Raw genomic sequence first — 22836 nt, 5'->3', positions numbered from 1 at the left:
TCAAGACTTTCATGGTGGCACACATACCTTTTGGACAACTAGTGTAAAACAGAAGAGGATGCTATCTATCTCAAGAAACCCTGATTTTGTTTTAATGTGAAAAGAAATTATGGAATAATGAAAAAAAAAGTAAAAAGAGAAACAGCATTAGTTAATTCATCAAACGTGCTATAGGAAAACATTTGACATAAATATTATTTCTCATTCTTCATTACCAACAGCTACATAAAGAGGAGCTTCTCTTAACTGAAGAGCATATTTCTAAATTAATTTGACTTCAATAGCATATTAGTTTCTGCAGCCTTTCTATTATTTTTACTGTTTAATATACTTACCAGATAAATAGCTAGCATAACAATTTTTTTCTATTTTTCCTAAAAACTAGCAATATTACACCACTTTGTAGTGCTTCAAATTTTCTAATTTTAGCAATATTTGTGAACATACCTTGGAAAACATATTTTTAGTAAAGTTTTGAGAAAAGATGCACCCTATGGCTTTTGTAATTATTAAAAACCCAGAATGATTATTTCTGTTTCTTCCAAGAAACTTTACATTACCTATGAGAGTATGGGAATTACAAACATTTTTATTGGCAATTGAAATTGTTTTTAATATAAAAAACATGTGCAAATATCTGTTATTCTCAAAACACTTCTGAAAAATATGCAAATGTCTTGGGTCTCAAAATATTAAGGTTGTCCATTTTCCTCCATTTTCCCAAATGCCTACTTATTTTCTTTCACATGTGGGTAATATACAAAACCTTGGTTTGTTATCAAATTAAATTAAGATCAGAGAGTTAATTCCCTCTTGTTTCATATTCAGAATCCCACTATGATATATTCAAATTTAAGGTCTTCATATTCAAGGATACAAACTGAACAGTATGTGATCCATTTAAGCTTTATCTTTTTCAGAAAATACATTTTTAAAATCTAGGGCTTGATAAATGAATGAATACTTACATTTATTCACTTGTGTTCTTCATATATTCATAATGATTCTTTGTAAAAATCTGTTTTATTTTATGCATATGTTGTTATAAGTTAATTTTATATACACCATATTCAAGCTTTGCCTGATGATTACAACCTTTAATTAAGAAAAAAAACAACAACAACTAATCACATTTCATTAGAACCCTTGAAACAAAACTGTGATTCTAATATGAATGCTTTAAATATTTTTTTTCTATCAAAACAGGTAGAAAAGTGATCATTTCAAGCACATGGTCATTAAAGGGTACTTGATTAATTTATTCCCACCTTTTAATACATGTGAAAAATTACTTTTGACAAACAAAGGAAATCAAACCAAGTTATTATTTTACCCTTTTGCTTAACTGTTATGTGTGTGAATGGTTCATTGAATTGGCTAAAGTGACCTGCTCCAGAGCATACTTTGTATATGGTCTTAGCCTTTAGTAATTCCTTTAATTTTAAGTACCCATTATACTGCACCAGAATTTTCACATTTACTATCTACTCAATTCTTGCAATCTTCTTGTGAGGTAAACAAGAGTACATCTATCATTTCATTTGTTAGATGAAGATACTAACCCTTAAATAAGATCAGTGGATTTATCTGTTTTACAGCTGTTAAATAAGGAGTAATTAAATGGACTTGAACCCTGATCTTCTCAGGGAAACATTTGATAAGTGGGTAAAATTGGGCATTGAATAGGAAGTAAAAGCACCTTTGTGATTCTGAAAGACAGGAAAAGATGAGTAAATAAAACCAAATTGCCCAATATATAGAGAGCATTGAAAGTTAAAAATTATAAAACTAACATATCTGAGGAACCAGGAAGGAAAAAGGGTCCTTGACCCTAGCAAAATTTGATTGATGATATAGCATATCTAATAAATGTGTGTGTGAAACCTTTCTCTCTCTCTTTCTCATTCTCTTTTTCATCTATCCGTACATATCTATAATTTTCATCTAGTTATCCATCCACCCATCCATGACTTACCTACTTGCCAAACTCTCATTTCACACAATTCTTTATCACCATTTCTCCATTTCCCCAGCCTTATTTGACTTAATAACAAAAAACAAACAAACTGGTGAAAAGGAGAAGACTAGAGAAGAAAGGAGTTAATATTATGATCTTGAAAACTAAAAACAAAATCATTAGCATCTGAATAATAGAGAGGTATGGATGTTAATTTTACAAATAGAACCATAAATTCCGTTCAGTGTGAAGCAAATTGGAAAAAATGCAGTACTTTTAATGGCTTAACCAGCTGTGAATTGAAGGACATGCAATACACATGGAATTTATTTTTTTATATATTTTTTCAGCATATGCAAGGACTTAGTTCCCCATCATCATTCATGGCAGTTGTTCAGCTAATTTTTGGCAGGTTGTAGAAACAATTTCTCCACAGTCACCAAGTGGCTCATTTCATTTATATCATGAACACCATTTTGCATTCAAAAATAAAAACACATATCAAATGGATTGCAAAATACAAAGAGTACACAATGAAGTGGGAAGCCACTAAATTACTATCCACCAGCTTTTCCATTTTATTGCCCATGTGAACTAAATTGAACAATTCCAGATGTTTTGGGGTTTCTGATAGATACAAGATAATCTTCCTCTCTATCATTGCCTTTGGTCAAAAAGTTCCTCATTTTCTAACATTGTTCCTCCTTGCAATTTTACAGGAAAGAAAACGCGGGTTAATTTTATCTTTCAAGGCCAACACAAGTGGCCTACTGACTTTTCCACTCGATCTTTTTAACAATTTTTAGTAAAATGGCCCTTATTTAAGGTGGCAGAATCCAAGGTCTCAATTATAAACTACTTAAGGAAATATTTTTAGGCATGAGTTATCCTGGCAATTGATTCACTACTCTTATACCTTTGTGTATGTAACTAGAGACTTAAAGTATTTTTGTTTATTTGCTGGCCAGTTTTTGGAATAAGGAATGCCAATATTATTGGGCTCTAGTGACCTCAATGAAAAACAACATTCCTTTCAATGAATGTGGGTAGTTGGTCTTCTAACACAAATACTTTTTAAACTGTGGTTAGGGGACTTATTTGGCTTTCTAATTTCCTTGTCATGTTTTTTTAGGATTTACTTTTCTTTGATGATCAAATTGAGGTAAACAAAAATCATTCTTAGTATTTTTAAACAATGTACCCCAACTATTACTTACTGGTAACATAAAATTAAAATTTTCATTTTCAGATCATATTAACATAGGTTCTTATTTTTCCTCAAGGAAAAGGAAAAATCCATCTAAAGTAGCTAAAAGTCATAATCATTACTTTTAAACTATTTGTATGAATGTTTGTAATTCAGGTTAGAAATATTACTTTGAAAGAAGTAATTTATTCCTAATTTAAATGTATGAGTTTAATGTATTGTATTAAATCTTAAAAGTACTCTTTATATACATTTTAACACTTGCTCATCAAAATAGGTAAATAGTATGGAGAGAATTAAATTTTGAAAAATATACTGCCTATGTATATTTTTTTCCAAGCTCCCTTTAGATATATTATATATCCTAAATGCAATACGTAGGGGAAATAACATATGCTTAATAAACTAATGGTAGCCTGGTTCACATGGTCATCTTAAGGGCAGGAAAGTATCATTTAAACACCTAATATCAGATTTTGTATGTTCCTTGTCTCATTATCAAGTTATGACAGTGATTACTGTCATGATTAGTACTTTTTTTAAAAATGATAAATGTAAACAAAGAAATTTAATTGAAGTGTTCAAGGTCTTATTATATTCTATATAAGTGGTGAAATTTTGCTCTTCCGAATATGGTAGCAAACTCACACACACACACACACACACACACACACATACACACACACACACAAAATGAAGGTATAGGAGAGAGAGGTTTCCAGAGACATAAATAAGATGACCATGTAATTTATCACTCAAACCAAAACACTTTTGAAAATAAAAAGAGAAGCTATTCATAATTACACAGGGACCCAGATATAAACAGGGACTCTTCCTGTACAAACCAGGACATAGTGTATCTCTAGACACAAGGGATCCAAAAGAGAAAAGACATGCCATGGTTTAAATTTAGCCAGGGCCCAAAGAAATCTCTTCAGTTTCAATCAATTAAGTAATTAATTTGTCAGTCTGAATATAAACAAAATCTATGTATTGAAAGTTTACTATGAACTAGGCACTTCATGAGTCTTTGTAGTTTAAACAATGATTAAGAAAGATAGGGTTCCTATCCCCTTTGGAGAGCCATTGGGCAAATGAGAGAAGTAGAAATGGACAAGTAAGAAAATGAATACATAATTATAAAAATGATACCAACAATGAAAGAATGGTGTGCATCTACACATGTCTCTTTGAAGGAGAGCCAATTAAGCCTGTTGTACCCTAGGGTAAATAGACCACTGGTTCAGGTCTGGAAGAGAGGGACAGGGAGGGAGAGGAGAAAAGTTTGAAGTCTCCTGCTTGGCTGAGTATAATTCTCAAAGAAGCAGGTGATAGTAACTTGTTATTAGTGAGAACGTATAGTAATTTGGGGTGGATCTCCTAGGTGAAATATGAAGAAAATGTTTTCAGGCAAAGGTAAAAGTAAATACATCCAAAGTTTTTGCAGGTCATGGGGCTTAAAGATAGCTCCTATGAATTGGAACAAGGCAGGTATGGAGTAGTAGGGGTGAGTCAAGAAGCAAGTTTAGAGAGCAGTGAGAGTCAAATTAGTCATGGACTATGTAGAGCATGGGGAACCACTGATTTCTCAGGGTTGTGAGATGCTACAAAGGGTTAAAGGAAAATCAGTGACATGATTGGATACAAGTTTGAGAAAAAAATTACTTTGGCTTCATTCTTCATTCATCTCCATTGCATTAACTGCAAGTTCATTAACATCCATTGTGTCCAGATTTAAAAAAGTAAACAGAATTTAGCCATTGATATAACTTTTATCCTTTTCCTTCATATTCCACCTTTATTTTTGGTGGTAAGAAACCACTGTAGAATATAAATCTGTCCAGACCACAAGTGTCCAACTCTCTAGGGACACATTTGTTACAGTGTATTTGGGTGGTATTTTCCTTATTTTAGTGAAAGTGAAGTGAACATTTAAAAAAGAAAGGAAAAAGATGCTTAGAAATCTGACTACTAGAAGAAAAAAATATTTTTTTTCCCATGATAGTAGGCAAACTTCTAAGATAGTTCTCAACAAACCTCACTACCTGGTACTCATGCCCTTTGACAATCTGCATCCTTAAAGTGTGAACAGATCCTCGTGACCAGTAGAATTTAGTAAGTAGATGGGATTTTAGTTCCATAATTAGATAATTATTTGGCTTGGTCAAATATTTCATTCGGGTTTTTCTGTAACATCTTATAAATACCTGAACGAATGTTTTGCCCAACCCAATATCTTACAAAAGACTGTAACTTCCATATTGGTAGCAGATTCTCTCCATTGGTTTCTTGCCTTGCACCCTTTGATGAAGCTAGGCCTAAATGGCAAGGAACTGGGGTAGGCTTCTGACCAGTAGCTGGTGGGAAACTGATTTTTTCGAACAACCACTAAGTTTGGAAATGGATCCTTCACCAGTTGGGCCTTCAGATGAGACTCCTGTCTGACACTTTGATTGCAACTTTGTGAGAGACCCTCAGGCAGAACACCTAGGTAAATCATACCCAGATTTCTGACCCAAAACAACTATAAGGTAAGAAATGTGTTGGTTTGAGTTGCCAAATTTTGTGGTAATATGTTTTACATAAATAGGTAATTAATACACAATGAAATACAGTTTTACTATTTTAAAACAGAAACTGGGGGCTGTTCTTTTGTCTCTTTCTGTAATGCAGGATTTGTAACACTGAGGGTGAGGAATTGTATTTGAATAAGAAGGCAGAGATTTTCAAGCATTAGTTACATTCAAATAGTGAAAAAATTAATGGTTTTGTTTTACCTATTAAGGAAAATACATATTCTTCTTTTTTTTTTCAGTAACTTAATACTCAGTTTGAAGTATGTTTGTTAGTAATATGTTAGTTATTTCATATTCTTTCTGAAGGGTATGACATATTCTTTCTGAAGGGGATGACTGTCTTCCTCAATAATTGTGTTAGATCAGGTTCTCTAGAAGCACAGGCCGAAACTAAGATTCTTGTTCAAGTATTTTATTGAGAGAGTGCTCTCAAAAGAAAAGGAGTGAGGGAAACAAGATAGGGCAAGGAATGAGCTAAACAAAGACATCGTCTCAGTTGGTGATTAACTGGAGTCTGAACCTAAGGAATTTCTGAAGCACAGCTACACTATGGAGTTGGTTTCTCTCTTGAGGGAATAACCCAACCTTTTGCATCCCAATGACAGCCAGTTACTGAAGTAAGGGGAAGCTCCCATTGTGTGAGGCAATTCTCAGGGAAGGCAGCTCTCACTGTTATTAGCCAACACTCACAGCAGTTAGGGAGTAAGTGTCTCCCAACTAAAGGGCAGAGGCACCAATAACATCCACTACAAGGTTTGTATATTCGGATTATTTTTTTCTTTTCAGATATGCTAAACAAATGGACTTATGCAACATTTTAGTCATGACACTTTGTAAAAGTTATCAATAGATGCTAACTTTAGGATGATAAAGGTTTTGAAAGTGGGTATAATTTTGGGGGGGTGAGTATGTAATTAATTATTCAATAAGTATTAATTGAGGAAATTTTGTATGTGAACAAATTACTGAATATGTTAAGTAATGCAAAGATGTATTTTCCTTTAGTGTTTTATAACCCAGCTATGATGAAAAGAGACATTTTTTCAAAGTTACTACTTTTGTAAATAACTGGATATTAAATCAGTATCTAATAAAAAAATTAGTAGATTTCACTTACAGTAGGTTCTCTTGCTCTTAAAGAAATAAAAAAACTTTCAGATTGTCCCCTACTGACACAAATTATTTTTATTATATCATTTTTTAATATTTGTAAACTTAAAATTAGGTCTACATATAAATAGAATTGATCAAAATTAAGTGTCCATAGCTTGAAAATGGTCATGATCCATAATATGTTTACATTAATTTTAAATTGTTGTTAAATAAAATCACAACAACAAAATCATACAGCTTCCAGGATTCCCAAACGTCTCTAAATTCCTAATAGCCTGTGAAATTTAAATGGAGAAATAAAGTTATTTTATTGTCATACAAATAAATAAAATATAAATTCAGAAAAAAATCACAGAGAAGCTGGATATGTACTACAAATGAAGAATAAGACATTTTGCATTAATTGAATAGAAGGCAGAGGGTATAGCCAAGGAAGGAAGATTAAGTTTGAAGATGGCATAAGGTGTGTTTGGGCAAAATCATTGTATTAACTCTAACCTCAGTTTCAGAATTGTGTAATTAAAATTATGGGACCCAAATAGTAATATTATGTAAGATCACACAATGCTTTGCACATGGTACATTACACAAATTTATATGAAGGAACTTAAATCAGTGTATCAATTTTCACATTTACTGAGGTTTTGTGTTTGCATAATCTTAGATAATAACACATACCCACTGTGTTTGCTTTGAATATACCAGTTCATTCAGTTCACATTTGCTTTCTCTATCAAAGATTCTTGGCTGGCTACTGATAAGATAAATCCTAGTGTTTCTTGATTTATCACTCTTTAGAAAATCCATTCAATTTCTTCCCACTTTTGACATTGACATTAGGTCAGCCCACCTCTAAAAGCATTGTGTTGAAATGGCTGTCCTCATGTATTCCTCATTGTTGTTCTTCGGTGAAATTGTCACTGTGGGTCAAATTAGAGCTCATTCAACCAGAGCCATAGCTGCCATGGTAATCAGCCTCAGGTCATTTCTTCCACTTGAGATTTTCAGAGGAGGCACTTATAGTTCATTTTCTACTTTTACAAAGCATTAATCTCTATTGGTTGTATGGTGTAATGAATTCGAGTTTGGGTTTACAATTTTTATAAATTTACAGTTTCTGATTGTTAATATTTATTTGGTTTTCACCCTTGACCTCAGGTTTTCTTTATTGCTGAAATATCTATCCTTTTTTAATGTTTTTTGATATTGAATTTTATTGGCTTAGCTTATTAGGTAACTCATAGCATAGCATTTAGTTCATATATCTTCCTAAATCTAAGAAAAAATTCTCATGAAATTTAGCATCAGGTCATGTATGTAAGCATTCTACATATTATTGGTGTAAGCATTCTACATATTATTGGTATAAACATCACTTTTTTGTATATTCTATAGTGGCAAGACATCCTGACAAATGATAAACACAGTTCTTTGAAATAGGTCAGTGTTAACAATGAAGGGACAGACCTACTCTATGCAAATAGTTGATGTTTCAGATATTTCTCATTTCATAACAATCAGGAAACTATATATATGTATATACATACATATATATTTGAACAATTTAATTATGAAGAATATTTTTAAGAAGGTGCTCTTCAAAATTTTAATTTCACATATGCTTTACTTTAAAAAATGTGTACATAACTATACTGTTTTAAGTCTTCAATGGCTTTATAAAAAATAATTATTCTATTAATTAAGTCAGGATTCACCATGGAAATAGATGTTTTTTAGATATTTGAAATTCTGAATGTACAGAGATGAATACCATCACTTTACTTCAATTGATTGTGGGAGTACTCTTTGAAGTTTACACATATTGAATAATTTAGTCCTGACAATAGCATTGAACATAATTAATCACAGTGAGGTTACTTAAAAATGTTAATTCATAACCTATGGTTCATTAATCTATAGATATTTAGAGACTAAAATATCTGTCTTAGTGGAGAGAATAATTAAGAAATAAATTATAAATATGTGTGTATCATTTACTCTATTGCTTCTTGGTCCTGGCTTCATGTCTTTCTTTACCCAGCAGACATACATGGCTGACCGCATCAGTGCTCTCAGGACAGTCTCCTGCACTGTCGTCATGAAACCTCCAGATCAATCTCAAGGTTTATTCTTGAGGGGATGAAGTAGATGATGAGGCAGAGTGTATCTAGGTAGAATCAATCACTCAAGATGGGAGGCAGGGTCCATATTCTTCTCAATATCCTACAGGTTATAAAAAATGTAACATGCTTAAATTGTAACTCATTACCCGCAACTCCTCAAAGCTTACCACAGCTAAAGCTGAATCTTAGCTAATCCAGGGCACAATTTTAGGAATTTTCTCACATTTCCTTCTCTCCAGCCACAGATATAATTCATCACTACTTCCAATCGATTTTACCTTCTAAATACATATCTAGTATATGCCCTTTCTCTACCACAACTACCCATTCCTGAAGCCAACAGTTTACCATCTCTTCCTGAGCCACTAGGTTTCTGAGCTCAATGTGTCATACTTGTTTTTTTTTTTAATTTTTATTCTGTACTGGAGTATAGGTGATTAAAAATGTTGTGTTAGTTTCAGGGGTACAGCAAAGTAATTCAGTTATACATATACATGTATCTATTCTTTTTCAAATTCTTTTCCTATTTAGGTTATTACAGAGGATTGAGCAGAGTTCCCTGTGCTATACAGTAAGTCCTTGTTGGTTATCAATGTTAAATATCAGTTTGTTTTTAACAAAAAAACCCAAATAGGACTGATATTTCAGTTATTAAGGCACTTTGACAATTCTCCATTCTAGAATAAATACCAAATTTCTTAGGATGGAGAAATCTATGACTTAACCTGTAAGTTACTCTGCCTCATTTTCCTTAACTATGTTTAATGACCTAGTTACACAGAACTCTATGACCTCATCCACACGTACTATTGTTCTGTACTTTCATTTATATTTTGTCCTACACATAGAATTCCTGTTCCAAAACCTTTTGCTTAGTTATCACTTACTAAGAGGTGTCTTTGCTTGTAGATCTTCCTCTTCATGTTTGTCCTATTTCCCCTACTCCATAGTCCAACACTCCTTGTTTCTTTCTTAACATTCATCACATTATTTTAAATTATTAATTTATCTCTGAAGACTTAGAGTCTTTGAGAACAGAAACTATGTGGTAACCATTATGCTTTGTGGTTAGTTCTTAGCTCAGAGTCTGATACACACCCAAGAATTGCTGGTTGAACCAAAATCTAATACACCAGTCATCATTATTTTCAAAAGTTCATGTGCTTCTTCTGTTTTTTTTTTTTATTGTCGATAACTGGTGCCAAATTTGCTTGAGTTGCAGGAATGTAAAATAAAGACATGATGCCAGAATTATGCAGTATTATCACTAATACTATTGACTGAACAGTTCATATTTTATGTTTGAGTAAATAGTTCATATTTTGAAATCCCATTTCACACAACCCATTTGATATCTGTCCCATTAGCTCATCAATTTAGAGCTTAGATTTTAGTTTATGGGTTTTTTATGGTTTTTTTTTTTTTTTTTTTTAGACTATAATCTCCACAAGTAGGAGGGAGAGTATATGTCTTATATACTGCTTTATTTCCAGTGTTTAGAACTGGACGTGGCACACGATTTCTGCTCAATAGATATTTGTTAAATGTATCAAATCTATTACAATAATAGAATTGAGAAACACTGATAGCCCAGATATTATAAATTTCCTTTTGATTTGTAGAATGTATGTTCACTAATACTATTGACTGAACAGTTCATATTTTATGTTTGAGTAAATAGTTCATATTTTGAAATCCCATTTCACACAACCCATTTGATATCTGTCCCATTAGCTCATCAATTTAGAGCTTAGATTTTAGTTTATGGGTTTTTTATGGTTTTTTTTTTTTTTTTTTTTTAGACTATAATCTCCACAAGTAGGAGGGAGAGTATATGTCTTATATACTGCTTTATTTCCAGTGTTTAGAACTGGACGTGGCACACGATTTCTGCTCAATAGATATTTGTTAAATGTATCAAATCTATTACAATAATAGAATTGAGAAACACTGATAGCCCAGATATTATAAATTTCCTTTTGATTTGTAGAATGTATGTTGCTTCTTTCTCTAGTGTGCAGAGGACATTCTAACCTTATATGTATGGGAGGCCATGGGACAACAGGGGATCCACAGCTGTATCTCCTCAGGTTTTGTGTTGTACTTCCTCAGTTCCTTTATATTCTCCTAATTTCCCTCAAATACATTAGTACGTGGTTAACTCACATACAGAAGTTAAATTTTATTTTTTCTTTCTTTTTATTTATTTATTTTTATGGCAGGAAACTCCCTACCGAAAGAAAAGTTATTGTCTGTAGGAACGTTTTTGTAGCCTTTAGTTTCAGCGCATGTGAAAACATCCATATTGTTAGCTGTTTTTTTAATTTAATTTCACAGTCAAAATTTTATGAAAGATAGTATTGAATGTTTTGTTAATATAAAGATATATATGCTACTGTATTTTGATTCATCTGCTAATCTTATAACTATTGAAAACACAATCTTTGTGTTATAAAAGTCTGTTGTTTATTATTATGAATATATTAGTTGGAGATATATTAGTACATATCAGAGATATCTACAGATATTGTCTCTTTATATTTGTTACAACATTATACTGCTTAAGGTAATTACAAACCCTGGTTTCTGGCTTGGGAAAGTTCTGAAGTTTTTTTTTTTTTTTTTTTTGAGATTTTAAACAGCTAAAGGATATAGTTGCAATTTCTGCCACAGGAATTTTCTCTTACATTTACTTAGTTGTTTCTATAATTTTTATTCAGTGTTGGTATTTGAAAGATAGCCTAAACAAAGTAAACATCTGAGAATAATAAAATGACATCTTTCATATGCCACAATGGTGGAATTAAATATTTGGGTATTTAATACATATAGCCACAATCAGAGTGCACCTTTCCTTGAAGAAACAGCACAACACATAAATTCTTCCATTCTTATTTTTCTCATTCTAGTTAGAAAAATCTGTGGTCTAGACTTCTGTTTCACATGCTTAAGTTTTAATTTTAGACATTGCTCTTAATTTGCATATCTAGCCTATCAAATAGGATAAATGAAAACCACTATAGAAAATGGAAAAATAAAAAAAAATGGTTTACTTAACTTTTAAATTAAAAAAAAAATGTATCACCAGATTTAGGGCATTCTTTGGTGAATCGTACTTTCTAAGTTCTATAGGAGACCCAAATGTGACAATGGTTATGTATTGCTGGTTAGAAAATATGCTTATTAGATGAGTGAGCGAATCTATTGATACATACAGTTACTATTTCTGTATGTCATTTTAGACATATGAGTATCTAAGATGACTGTAATGTTGCTACAAACAATTAGCATTGGTATTATAAGGGCTTTTTCAGGTTAAATTTTCCTTGAGGATGAAACTTCTTAGACAACAAGAACCGTAGCCCCACATTCCACTGTCTCATTCAGGGATTTAGCATATAGGACACCACAAAAACATCATTCCCCAATTCAAACTCATAGGCAGATCTCCATACATGTAGTAGATGTATGCCCTCTGATTTCCTATAATTTCTGTCTTTTTTTATTGTGGCAAAGTCATCATGTATTAATCTATAACAAATTCAGGGAGTTTTGTTTGGCTGATTTAAAAGCATTTTCTTCCAAACTCCTATAAAAATAGAGACTATAAATTGGTTAGCATGGATTGCCCATGGCAGCACATTTTTTTAATGAAAAATTTTCATTGTCAGTGGATTTTATGCAGAGCCTTTAGAGTTTGTTGAAATCGCCAGCAGTCAATTTAACCATGCTAATCTTTATACCTGAGGGCCTAATTCTTAGAAAAGCTCTTGGCATGTTTTCATAGACTACTCATAATAATTATATGGATGAACTGTGGATTCTAGTTGTCTGTATTATAATCACTTCATTTTATGTTTTGGAAAATGGAAAGAAAAGTTACTTTCCTCCAATTACACACCATGTACACACACACAAATAGCCATAATCTTTTGGAAGAAGGTTCTGAGCATCCATCTGAAATGAATAAATATTTCTTTGTAAAGATAATGTTAAAAATGGAGTGTGTATACATTTGAACTGACTGGTACAGCTATAAACATGTGCTCTATTTAACCATTTTACACAATTGTTTACAGTTTTACAAGACATACATTGTTACCATAGCAACAACTCAGGATAAGCATGGTATAAAACTTATTCTACTCCATCAAAGAAAGCCACTTTAACAAAGTGTGTGGCACACATTATAGGTTGAAGCTGAGTTTTTATCTTATTTTTCTGATAATTCTGTTCTATAAATCATAGCTGGTCTGTTAAAATTTATTATCTTGAAAAGAAAATATAGGCCAATTGTTAAGTAGTTTAACCATAAAGAATATATTTAAACCACTTTATACAAATAGTTCCCCACATTGCTGGAGCTGCTATTCAGGGAAAAAGTTGTTATAATCTCTGTGATTGTGTTTTTTCTGACCATTCCCTAATTGTTACAATGGAAAATTAAATTTGCTTCTAGTCTAAATCCATGATACAATATCTTAAATATGTTTGTTTCTAGGACACACAAACTAGATTCATTATTTAATTTTTCAAATCCATTAAATTTTGGCCCAAATATTATTCAAGTAATGGAGAATTTAGAGAAAAACACAACTGTGTGTATACCCTGAAAAAGATAAGAGTCTCGCAATCTTTTTCATTTTGTTCCTTTTATAAAATGAAAAGATGTATTGGCTTGGAGATGTTCCTTTTAAAATTGTTTTCTTATTATTAATCTTCATATGAATACACACATCTCTACATATTTACTTTTGCATATGTTTTTAAGAGTTCACTTCTCATTTGACTAATAATTCATGATGAAGTATATTTGGAGATGATAGCAAAAGAGTATTTACTTCTATGGGACCTAGGAAATATTTAGTTGTGGGTAATACATTAGTTAATTACACTGATGTAAAATAAAACAAAAAAAACCACACTTACTTTCATTTAAAGAGTACAAGGCACAACTTAAACCAAAGATGAATAATACATAATATCTGACCACAAGAAAGCAGGGAAAATAAGGCAAGCTAATATGCTTACAAAAATCAAAAGTCTAAAATGGTGTGTACTGAAAACTGTATATGTAGAATGGGACATAAGTGCTATTGGTTGGAAGAAAAGGATCTTTCCTTGAGAAGTTGTAATCATGCAAGCCTACATAACCTGCTGGTTTGATTGTCCTAGATCTTCAAGAGTGTGTGGGATTTGGTTGCTCAGTGGTTTGTAATTCTGACTGAACATTAGAATCAACTGGTGAACTTTAAAAAATTCCTTAAGACCTATCCTACCACAATGCAATAATGGAATAAATCTGGTGGCCCATGAAGAGACAGTTTTTAGGGTCCTTGATTAAAAATAACATGCCCATATTGAGAACCACTGAGGTAAACATACAAAGTGAACACATTCTAGAAGCAATAATATTTTCAAAGAACACAGAGAAGAAAAATAAATATAGTGCTCTATAATAGGAAGGTTACAATGAAATATCCAAAGTATCTTAAGAAAAGGCAGTTGGATTAATTTTAAGATTGAAGATAGGGTACTAAAAAATATTCAAAAGACTATAGATTTTAACGAAAGTTGGCAAATAAAAAAGGGAAGAAGAAAGAGGAGGATGGGCACAAAATATCAATTAGTCATATATCATATCATATATAACATTTTGGCTGCTACTTTGTATTTTATATAATAAGCTGAATTCTAGTGAAATGCTATCTTGATTCAGCCTTTTGTATTTAACCCTACGTGACATTCAATATTATTTTTCATATCTCCATAGCCTCAAATTGTATGACTTACTGTGACACATTTACATAATGTTCTAGTAACATGGAATGCTAATATTTTTAAAGAAAAATAATTATTTCACAAGGTACACCTTAGAAGTATCTTAACTGGATTCTACAGTTTTACAGTTTGACACTTCAATGAACTGGACAGATACATTGGACATTTATTGTATTCATAGCTTGGTTTTCTTCAGAGTTCTCCTAAAATAGACATAAAATAACTATGCAGCCAGATGGTCTTAGAGAAGAGGACAACAACCTCTCCCATTGAGAGCCTCTTAGTGAAGCTCCATTCTGATTAAGAGTCACTTAGTGATTAGTTAACATACTGCATACTTCCTGCTGAATAGTGTTTTGTTTTTTTTTTTTTTTTTGGTTTTTTGTTTTCCTTTAGTGGGTGTAAAATATTCAATATAATACATATCATCCAGTTCTGATACTACAAAGGACATTCAGTACAAGTATGTGAAACATCCAAATGGGTCCTAATAAACCTCCATGAAGTTAACCTGATTTTCGGGGATATCAAAGCACTTCAGACTGAAAACAATTTTGGTGTATTCATTTGCTCAAGAACTTTAAATTTTTTTATATCACATATAAGATGTTGCTTTACTTATTATTTTAAAATATTTCATTTGCTACTGTGGTTACTCTTTGTTAAAAGTTGGTTTAGAGTGACATAGCCTGATCCAAACCATAAAAGAGCTATAAATTGACATTTTAGAGAGAAAACAATATTTCTATATACTGTATTTCTTAAGTTTGTGCTCAATCAAATTTGTTGATTGTAAGTGGTCTTAATCTATTATATATACCTATATATATACACACATATATACACAATATGATAGACTTTTAACAATATCTTTGAAATAAATAGCATTCTCTTTAATTATTTTTACTTGTTTCAGTTCTACTGCAGGGTTGCCTAAGGAATGTGTCCTTAATTTGAGTGTTAAAAACCATGAAAAGAGACTGGATTTTCAGCAGAGTTAATAACAGAGGATATGACAGTTTAAGCATTACAGTTGGAGACCCTATACTTGTTTATGAAAATTTAAATTAAAAATCTTTGCTTCCTTACGTTTTTGTCAGTAATAGATAATTATTAGTATGAAACATTAAAAAAGGATATGTGATTTGACCAGTTAATTGATTTTTAAGATCTTTAATTTCACCTTTATCCTTACTTTTTCAAAGATTACCTTCACCTTGTATTAATTTCAGCAGCACATAAAAAAGCAACATGTTGCTTACTAAAGACAATTATTTCAGTAAAACAGTGTTAAGGCTTTGTGGATCCAGAATCCGGGCCACATGGTATCACTTTGAATCCAATTTAGACAAGTTTGACTAATCTAACCCTGCCTAAAAGAACTATAAATATTAAGCTGTGACTAACAGCTCTTTGTGATGTTCCTGTCTCCTCTTCAGCTCCTTTCTCCCCTTCAGTTAATTTGCAACAGCTTTTACATCTGGCAGGTGACTTGATCCATGATCCACCAAATAATTCCCAATTCTTCTCACTCTGTACAGTGATTTTTTTTTGAATCACGAATAACCACAGTTTGTATTTACTTTCAGTCTTTTTTTCCAAGTATTAACAAGCATTTTAAAGAATATATCCCTTTTCACAATCTCCTAATCTTATTTTTTGTTGCACAAACTTGATTCTCTTCATTTTACAGATAGTAGAACATAAAAATAGGCATTGAATGTTGGTCTCCATTCTCAGAAGAACAAGGAGGGGGTGACTTTTGCCCGCCATGTAGAATGTTGAGTAATTTTATCTCAGTTGTGCATATGGCAAAAATAAGTAACTGGATATCAGAGAATGTGAGAATGGGCTGCAAGGCTCAAAAAGCCATTCAGCTTATGTTTTCCAGTAGAATGCATTCTTCTTTAGGTTAGCCTATTGGTAATGACATTTTGTGAAAATTAAGTTTCTAAGTGAAACTTCCAATCTCCCTTTTTTGAAAGGCATTAATTTATGGTGCTGATGCATTGGATTATTTGGGGTTTTGCCATCATCATCACTATCACAATAAATATTTCATGTTATTATTACATTTATCAAAACTGTTTTCTACAAACTATATAGTACACTTCTTTTGCCAAAGTCCATTTATAAAAACCTTTCAACATTTAGCCTTAAGATGCATATTTACACAATTCCCTCTTGTTTATTTGTCAGTTCAGTTATTTATCCCTTTCTCAGTTAATGCGGCCACATCCAAATAGATAAGTATTATCACTTTTTTTTCTAAAAGCTTGATGTCTTAACAAGACACCAATATCAAAATAACTCTTAGCAATATAGGTAAGTTAATTCTGAAATGTATTGCTCATTCTGGCAGACATAAGCTTCATTATTTAATTTAAAGAAATGTGATCATTTATCCAATTTGAAAAGACTGAGGTATCAAATTTGGCATGTTAATATAGCTATGTTCTCTGGTAATTCTACCAAAAAAAATAAAAGAGGTACAGGTTTTTCTTAGTGGTAAGAGTGTAATTTAATAGTAAAACTTTTAATCTTCTTGGTTTTCTTTGTGATATGACTCTGGATTTTTGGAGAAAGCCTCCCTTGATCTATTTCGAGCAACGGAGACATCTAGATCAGTAGCCCTTAAGGAACACCCACATTTTTCAGATCATCAAACGGTACACATCAGTGTGTGAATGCATCCCCTCCAAAGAACAAAGACAGAGCTCTACAGAGAGCACCTGATTGTGGCAGATCTGAAGGACAGCGTTTGACCCTGGTTGAAAAAAAAAAGAGAGAAAATGAAAAGAAAGAGAAAAGTTGAATAAATAAAAATACCACCATCAAACTGCGAACTGTCCCCTACTGATAGATGTGTGCACGGAGTATTTGTTTGTGTATGTGTGTGTGTGTGTGTGTAATGTTTGACATATCCTGAAAGGAACATAAAATATCCAAAGTTCATCTTTAAACTCCATAGTTTTTTGACTGCCACAAGGTTTCACTTGTGTCATTAAATTTACTGAAAATGTTGAAGGAAAGAAAACTCAGGGAAAACACAGATATTTGCAGTTTTCAATTTGGAGGCTGGTTATTTAACACATATATGATTTTAGTTGATTTTTTTTTCATATATTCTTTCAGTCAGTATAGCATATAATTTGAAGGAGATTTGTTATTCCTGTGAACTGTTTTGGGTTAGGTCAAGTATGTATGGTCTATATTCCTATTGCTGATCTTTACATTCCAAGATATTCTCCTACAATTTTCTCTACGTTTTCATTTCTCCTATCTCATTAGTCCCTTATTGTCAACCTTAGTTAATACCATTGCTTTGGGGGAAATTTCCTAATTATCTAGCGCACAGCACATATTGGGTAGGTTAACATTTTAGGTGCACAGTTATAATAGACATTAGCATCTGTGAGGACACTTTCGATTGCAATAAAAAGTTAAAAGCAATCCTTAAATATACTGATTTTTAGTGGAACATATTTGAAAAATTGTGAAAGATTTGGTGCAAATATTTTATATTTTGATGTAGAAGCCTTTTCTAAGTAAACCTATTAAAGAAGCATACAAAAACAAAGAAAGGGGAAAAATGCCTAACACGGAATTTTTCAGTGAGAACATTATGAAACTATTCAATATTAATTAACTTACCAAAATGATTACTTCTTAATATATACAGACATTGATTCAGGGATTCTAGGTTATTAACTGATAAATAGCAGTTTAGTCTTGCATATTCGAGTTGATGGTTGATTTCAGTGACCTTCTTTACTTGAATTCACTGGAAACAATTGATTTGAATGTGGCAAGCCAACAGGTATTTCATGACTCTTCATATAATCAGAGAATAGGATCTCCAAAAGTCTAGTCAAGGAAAAATTAATTTCTTTAACATATATTTTTAGTTTAATGAGTTCTTTTTCATTATGGAAAGAAAGACTCCTTACAACATAGGAAACCTCCAACTTTTTCTAATTTTAATTTTAAACTGTGACTTTATGAACCAAAAATTGTTTTAGCACTAAATTTGCAGCATCAGTGAAATAACATGCAAGAATAGTGAGGAGAGAAACTTGAGACTTTAAGAACAGAGAAATACAACCAGGGAGCATGTGTTTGACAAAAATCCATAGGAACTTGGGGTTTCACATTTCACTCAATTCCATTATATTCAACAAACCTTTGTGAAACACTATACTGTGGGAGATACAAAGGTGGCTGTCAGAGTCATCATTTTTGAAATTTACCTTTTGTGGATGGTATTTGAAGGGAGAAGTACTGGGAAGTAACAGCTCATCACTGCTTTGCCCACTGGAATGAAGGGACATGTAGGTATTTTACTGTATCTTCTGCAGTACTAAAATGTAAAGAAGTCTCCTTTGCATTTCTACAACATGAACAGGGCAAGTGTTTTAAGTGAATGGAGTAAGTAGTTACTTGCTGGAGTCCCCAACTCATTGCCCTTTGGGAATGAGGCAAGTAACACATGCTTAAAGCAGCCAGATAGAAAAGTGTATGTATGGAAAATCAGGCTTCTGGTCTTGACTCCCTGCTGGTTTATCCTAAGGTGTTATTTTTGGGCAAGTCACTTAAACTCTTTAGGTCTTGGCTTTCTCATTTGTAAGCATGGAGTATAAAAGATTGCTGATATTCAACTGTATTTGAACTGAAAAATATGTGGTCTTTTGGTTCAACCTAGAAAAATAGATTTAAATCCAAGGTCACTTTCAAGATGATCTTCAAATATCTGATGAGATGCATTTGGAGGACAAGTGAGAGAGCATCAGATTGAGAGATCGTTGAACACAAGTGGAGAATGAGAATGAGAAAGGAGACCTTGTAAGACAGGACTGGTGAAAATGGAAAACTGAAGGCTTGAAAAGCTGGGGAAAATTTAATGAATTCTATAGTTTGGACTTATTGAGGTATCTCAGGCTTATATGAACAAGATTCATATTGAAAAATGCAGGAATAATTATACAACAAAAATTCAAGTTGCCTTCAAGTAATTTATATGAACAGAAGAAAACCTGATTCTAGCATTGTCAGTAAATACTGCAGGATAACTTGGAGGTGAGGCTAATAGTATGGAACAGAAAGAGAGGGGGAGAACTTTTCAAGAGGAAGTGTGAATTCTTCCAACTTACATATTTCATTGGGAGCTTTAAAAAATTCAGGTTCTACTAGAGTTGATTCACTCATACAACTTTACACACAAAAAAGCTCATGCCTTCTTAAAAATGGCACAAACTAAGGAAAAGCTTCATATTTTATTATGAAAATATAATAAAAAGAGAACTTTCCCCCAACTGGATGATCTGTATAAGATCTAGCTCTAATGAGGTAACATAATTAGATTCCCCTAACATATAGCTTAAACAGCAGGAGTAGTTTTTCAGTGATGAACAGTTTTGTTTGCTTGTTCTTTGCCTGTTTTTAATTTTACCCATGCCCAGAACTCTTTCTATACAAAAGTATAAAACACTTTTTATAAACACTTAATGTCTTGGCAATGAGAACAAGCCTGTTGGAAATGATAGGAAATTTCAGTCAAGAAACTCCTCTCTCTTCAATTACTAGAATAGAATTGAATGTTGCCTTTACCTTAGAACTTGAGCAGACATTACATACAGACTGTTGCTTAAGATATACTTAAGTGGCTGCTTTTGGTGACCCTACTTTCAGATAATCTATACTGAAATGCACTTATTTTATCTAGAATCAGGTAAAAGGATATTCCTGAATGAGAGCAGCCCCACATTCTTTCCATTCCTTGGGGTTCTCACCAACCTGTTTCACCTGCAACTAAGAGTTTGCTAAGGCTTATATGATTGTTAAAAAGAAAGATAATTCGGCCGATTATTGGTCATTATAAATTTCCAGATTCTTTAATTGCATAAATGAAATTAATGGCTCAGAAAAGTGAGGTTCCTTATATACCAGTTATGCAATATTTTTCTCAGTAAACCAATGAAAATAATATGTTGTGACAAAGATTCTTTACTTGATCTAACTTTAATCAGGTTCTTTAACTTTCTCCTAGACTCAACTGTGTACTGCTTTGTAAAAGCCTAGTTTTATCAAGAATGCTTCTGTCAGTTTAACGAGAATTCACCACCCTTGATATTTGATTGGTTTTCTCATCTTTCACCATCTCCCAGGTGATGTCTGATCATCCTGGACTGTCTTTAGCAAAGAGGCTTTCAGGCTGATTTGGACAGAATCCCCCTTGCCCCTGATGTTTCTTCTTAGTAATTTTCTATCCTCAGACCCCCACCTTGCTCCTTGGCTATAAATTCCCACTTGCCCATGCTTTATGCAAAACTGTACCTGGTTTTATACTAAGGTGTCTTTTCCTGTACTGCAATAGTCCTGAATAAAATCTGTTTTACTGTTTCAGTGACTATTCAACTCTGTCTTCTTTGACAGTCTTAAGTTTGCTTTATGCATGTACTTCATAAAAGTAAGACATTTGTCTAAATCACACTTGATATGTTTATTACCTTATCTAGTGAGAGTGAGTCACAACATATCATATAAATAAATAAATAAACATCTAATAATGACTAACATCCAGATTTAGAACAGATACCTCTTGATAGTCATGTCAACAGAATATAAGATGTTTAGCCACCATGAATTCAGAATCAATTCCATCCTAAGGTCCATGCTAGGACCATGGTACTTATTACATCAACTCTGGTTAGAAATTTGAGGTGGTAGTGCTGCTCAGTGTTGGCACTGGTGATCTTGTGCTGAATAATACAGAAGGGCCCACACTTTATGAAGCTTATATTTGAGTGGAGAAGAAAGAGAAAATATAAGCAAATTGGTCAATGCAAAATATTAGTACAGATTTCAGTATGTTTTTGAAGGAGGCATAGCATGGATTTTTTTTTTTAAATTTTATTGAAGTATAGTTGACTTACAATGTTCAGTTAATTTCTACTGTACAGTAAAGTGATTCAGTTATGTATACATATTCATGGATTAATATTAAGAATAGTATTTTGGGACATTTTAAATAGATAATCAGGAAAAACATCTTTGAATGAATTGCCTACTAAATGACACCAAAGGAAGAGAAAGTCAGTCATCTGAAGAGTTGTGGAGAGAATGCTAAAAGTAGTGGATACAAAGTTAGCACTTTTGAGGAATTGAGGAAAAACATGGTTACAGTATATTGAATGAAGAGAAGAAAGGCAGGTAATTATAAGGAACATTTAATGCAGAGCCTTGCAAAGAGTTTTGAACTGTATTCTTTCTGCAACAGAAAGCCACAAAAGGGATGTAAGCAGAGAAATAGCATGGTCCCATTTATGTTTAAAGAAAATTCTCTGCTTTGAGTCAAAGAGTGAAGGGAACATGGATGGGAGTTTGAAGAAAGGATGGGGAATGGGGAGAGTTTAGGAGGACTTTTATTTCAGATCTGATAATGGTCTGGATATACCTCTGGGAAAGCCAACAATTAGACAATATATAGAGCAAGAGAAGTCAGAAAAAATATTCAAAACTGAGAAGCAGCCAGTGAGGTGAGCAAAAAACCAGAAGAACCTGGGGTGGAGGACATGAGCAAAGGATGGATGGTGTAAGTAGTTAATGGAAGACCTGCATTTCTGTTTTATTTTATGATTAAAATGTTTTATTTTATTATTAAAATTCAGCCTATATCTGAGAGACAGAATGCATGAATCCTTAAATCATTACACTTATTTGAGACAATATAATCACAAGATTTCAGAGCATAATCATATAGAAGGAAAAAAACACAATACACACTAATGGATGTAACAAAGTTTAATAGTGTGAGCAGGGCTTCCCTTGGTGCAGTGGTTGAGAATCTGCCTGCCAATTCAGGGGGCACTGGTTCGAGCCCTGGTCTGGGAAGATCCCACATGCCGCAGAGCAACTAGGCCCGTGAGCCACAATTACTCAGCCTGCGTGTCTAGAGTCTGTGCCCCACAACAAGACGCCATGATAGTGAGAGGCCTGTGCACTGTGATGAAGAATGGCCCCTGCTCGCCGCAACTAGAGAAAGCCCTCACACAGAAACGAAGACCCAACACAGCCATAAAA

Source organism: Mesoplodon mirus (assembly GCF_964341445.2).
Source record: "Mesoplodon mirus genome assembly, chromosome: 16".
Classification (NCBI taxonomy): Eukaryota; Metazoa; Chordata; class Mammalia; order Artiodactyla; family Ziphiidae; genus Mesoplodon; species Mesoplodon mirus.
This window is presented reverse-complemented; position numbering follows the sequence as displayed.